Source organism: Hemibagrus wyckioides, linkage group LG09 (assembly GCF_019097595.1).
Source record: "Hemibagrus wyckioides isolate EC202008001 linkage group LG09, SWU_Hwy_1.0, whole genome shotgun sequence".
NCBI classification, from domain to species: Eukaryota; Metazoa; Chordata; class Actinopteri; order Siluriformes; family Bagridae; genus Hemibagrus; species Hemibagrus wyckioides.
The window spans coordinates 109,033-113,378 of NC_080718.1; the positions used below are offsets into that span (position 1 = coordinate 109,033).

The 4,346-nt window shown below is 45.4% G+C and overlaps 2 non-coding genes across 2 annotated transcripts; one reads left to right on the forward strand and one right to left on the reverse strand.

Annotated features, from left to right (window-relative positions):
• The first annotated feature begins 1,719 nt into the window (after positions 1-1,719).
• trnay-gua (transfer RNA tyrosine (anticodon GUA)) lies at positions 1,720-1,808 on the forward strand. Its single transcript is given in 2 exon segments — positions 1,720-1,756; positions 1,773-1,808. It is a non-coding gene; the product is annotated as a tRNA-Tyr (tRNA).
• A 90-nt stretch (positions 1,809-1,898) lies between these two features.
• On the reverse strand, positions 1,899-1,970 carry trnae-cuc (transfer RNA glutamic acid (anticodon CUC)). Its single transcript has one exon. It is a non-coding gene; the product is annotated as a tRNA-Glu (tRNA).
• Between the last annotated feature and the right edge of the window lie 2,376 nt (positions 1,971-4,346).

Sequence of the window (4,346 nt, forward strand, 5' to 3'; positions counted from 1 at the left end):
AGAACAACAGTTGCTCAAAAAAATAAAGAAAATATAGATATGTTGCATATAGCACTTGTATTCTTACAAAGTTGCATGTATTTTATATTTAAATATTTGATGTTTAAATAGTATTTTTCTGTTTTGTTTGTAGTTTAATATATTGCTATTTTATAATTTGTCACTTGTATTTATTATTAGGGTACATGTATTAAATAATGTATTATTTAAATTGTATTTGCACATTATTCAACTGCTGCTATACGTACTGTATTGTCTCTTTGCACTGTCTTTTGTCTTGCACTGTTTGCACCATGTTGCACACGATGTCCTTTATGAAGCTAGGACAGCTTACTTTCCGTCCTTAGCTCTGTGTTTTGTAATTATGTTATGTTGTTTATGTAGCACCAGGGTCCTGGAGAAACATGGTCTCATTTCACTGTGTACTGCATCAGCTATATGTGGTCAAAAGGACAATAAAAGATTCTTGACCTGACTTGAATGTATTCTTTGTTTTATCATTATAAGTTTATTTAGGTGTGTGCTTCAACATATATATTTAATAATATAAATATTGGTAGGTTTTTGTTTTAATTAAAAAAATTACAAAACAGGTGCATATAAATCACACGTGGCACTCTGTCTCTCCTTTGCTTTCTTTCTTTTCTTCTCTCTTCTCTCTTTTCTTCCTTCCCCTCCTTCCCCATTTTTTTCCTTTCTTCCCCACCCGAAGCAGACTATTGAACTTTGGCGCAGCTAGTAGAGCGGTGGACTGTAGGTGCTTACAAAAGAACATCCTTAGGTTGCCGTTTCAAATCCGGCTCGAAGGATGGCGTTTACCAGCCTCCGGGAAGCACACCGTTTGTGTGCTGCCGCTAGCTCTGGCCGGGCACAAAAAAGAGCTTGCTTCCCTGACCGGGAATCGACCCTGGGCCGCCCCAGCGAGCTCGCCGAATCCTAGCCATTAGACCACCAGGGAGACCCAGACAGGTTTGTGGGCCTCGTGTGGCTGGGTGCAGCACCCAGGATTGGCCTCTAGTGGCGATTTATGGCAATTCCAGATGAGTTACACCCGAGGAAACAGCAGTTTAAACAAATTCGCTTTAAGATCAACAGACTGTCTCAAAAGACTTAAAAGAGGTCTCAGCTGCAGGGTCACCAGTTTGCAGTCTGTCCAGAGTCCCCGTGCGTGTACACCTGGTGTTCTCCGGTTTCCTCTCACCACCAAAAGACACGCCAGTAGGTGGATCGGCTGAAACAAATTGCTATTGGGTATGAGCGAGTGCGTGAATGTGTTTGCACAGTGCCCTGTGATGAGCTGGCGAGCCATGCAGGGTGTACTGCTCACCGATCAGGTCTAGACAAGAACAGGTATCTCTGTCCTATGGAAAAGCTTTGACGTGCAGCGATGCACACAAATGTTCACATCTGACCGTTTTGGCCCATCGCTTTTGAGGTGCCTGGTGGACAGAGTGAAACCCTGCGCATTAGGTCCTCTCTGTATTTACTTAGTTTAAGTCAACGCACCGGCGAGGGCGGCCACGCGTAGAAACCTGAGATTGCAAACGGGATTGTAAAGTTTGTCGGTGAAGAAGGGTCCAACATCGACAAGCACGTTTATAGGCCCCAGTAAATCTGGCCTAGCGCCCCTGAAACCGCTGCGCTACGTGGCTCGTAACAGACAAAATCGCCAGGGGTCCCGTTTGCCAGGTCGCTGCCAAAAGGCCGCTCTGAGCCCTCCCTTCGATAGCTCAGCTGGTAGAGCGGAGGACTGTAGGTGCTTACAAATGGACATCCTTAGGTCGCTGGTTCAAATCCGGCTCGAAGGACGGCTTTTACCAGCCTCTGGGAAACGCGCCGTTTCAGTGCATCGGCTTCTTGCGGCCGCTAGCTCTGGCCGGGCGCGAAAAGGAGCTCGTTTCCCTGACCGGGAATCGAACCCGGGCCGCGGCGGTGAGAGCGCCGAATCCTAGCCACTAGACCACCAGGGAGACTTGGACAGGCCTGTGGGCCTCGTGCGGCTGGGCGCAGCACCCAGGATTGGCCTCTAGTGCCGATTTACGCCAATTCCGGATGAGTTACACCTGAGGAAACAGCAGTTTAAACAAATTCACTTTAAGATCAACAGAATGTCTGCACAGACTGTCTCAAAAGACTTAAAAGAGGTCCCACCTCTCAGCTGCAGGGTCACAAGTTTGCAGTCTGTCCGGAGTCCCCGTGTGTGTACACCCGGTGTTCTCCGGTTTCGTCTCACCTCCAAACGACATGCCAGTAGGTGGATCAGCTGAAACAAATTGCTATTAGGTATGAGCGAGTGCGTGAATGTGTTTGCACAGTGATGAGCTGGCGAGCCATACGGGGTGTACTGCTCACCGATCAGGTCTAGACAAGAACAGGTATTTCTGTCCTATGGAAAGGTTTTGACATGCAGCGAAGCACACAAACGTTCGCATCTGAAGGTTTTGGCCCATCGCTTTTGAGGCGCCTGGTGGACAGCGTGAAACCCTGTGCATAGATAGATAGATAGATAGATAGATAGATAGATAGATAGATAGATAGATAGATAGATAGATAGATAGATAGATAGATAGATAGATAGATAGATAGATTCAACTTCATTGTCATTGCAGAGTGCAGGTACATAGCAATGAAATGCTGTTTAGCATCTACCAGTGCAAATAGTAGAAATTCTGCCAATGAACAGGTGCAGATAAATATGTAAATATGTACATCGATAAATAAGGCTATGTCAGAGTGTGCATAGAGAAGTATGTGCAAGTAATATTTACAGTAGATAAAGTGACAGGTGTAATTATAATTGTGCTAAAAATGTGTGCATTATGTAAAATGTATGTACAACAGTAACAGATAATATACATATATTATATAGTATGTATAAATATAGTATATGTAAATGTATATAAATAGATAGACAAATAGATAATACTAGGTGTAATCTATGAAATGGACAATATGTACAATAATTATATTACACACTGAGAAAAAATTATATTATAACAGAATGTACAACAGAATGTTTAACAGTGAAAAATATTATATTAACAGAATGTACAGAGTGGAGCAGAACTGTAAAGTGGTAAGTGTAGAAAGACATGAGTGTCCTAGCGGTGTAGTGTAGAGTTCAGTAGATTTATGGCTGAAGGAAAAAAACTGGCCCTAAACCTACTGGTTCTGGTGAGGATGGACCTGTATCTCCTCCTGGATGGAAGGTTGAACAGTTTGTGACTCGGGTGGGAGGAGTCTTTGATTATTTTGTGTGTTCTGCGCAGACATCTACTGTGGGGAAGAGACCCAGTGGCAGGTAGTTGGGTGCCGATGATGCGTTGGGCAGTTTTCACAACCCTTTGCAGAGATTTTTTTTCACACATCGTGGAGCTGCCATGCCACACTGTGATGCAGCTCGTCAAGATGCTCTCAATGATGCAGGGGTAAAAGTTGGTCAGGATCTTGGGGGATAGGTGAACTTTCTTCAGTCTCCTTAGGAAGTAAAGACCCTATTGTGCCTTCCGAAACAGAGTTGAGGTGTTCAGATGCCAGGACAGATCCTCAGAGATGTGGACACCCAGGAACTTAAAGCTGGAGACACGCTCTACTTCAGACCCATTGATGTAAATAGGGGAGTGTCTGCTGCTGTTAGATATCCGGGAGGTCTGGAGAAAGTGCAGGCCACTCCATTTGAGGTACCCCAGCCTCCAGCAGCTGTTCCCTAATGATGCGACCTCGATGAGCTGTAGGATTGTCGTCCATGATGAAGAAATTAGGCCTGTATTGTTCATGCAGGGGCACAATGACTGGATTAATGATGTTATTCAGGTAGTATTGGCTTGTCACTGTACCATTCACAAGATGTAGGGAGGTTCTGTATTGAGTAGACACACCTGCCCAGACTGTAACACCACCACAGCAGTGGCTGATGCATAGCGCTCTCCTTGACGTCTCCAACATCGTTGGCAGCCATCATTTCTGCTCAACGTGAATTGACTTTCATCAGAGAACAGCACTGAGGTCCACTGGTCCCTTGTCCAGCGTAAATGCTCCCTGGCCCGACGCCTGTGCCTGGTGGTGTGGTCAGGTACCCTTGCAGGTCGTCTAGCATGCAGACCACATTGATGTAAACGGTTTCAAATGGTCTGACATGACACTTGGGTGCCTCTTACCTCCCTTAAATGTGCCTGGAGTTGAGTGGCATTCATCATCCGGTTCCGCAGGGCACTGTTCACAATGAAGCGGTCATCAACGTGGGATGTGGACAAAGGACGTCCACTTCTATGCCTTTCTGTGATTCTTCCAGTCTCTCTGTATCTCTGTTGCAACCTGCTGATGACACTCTGTGACACTCTAAGCTC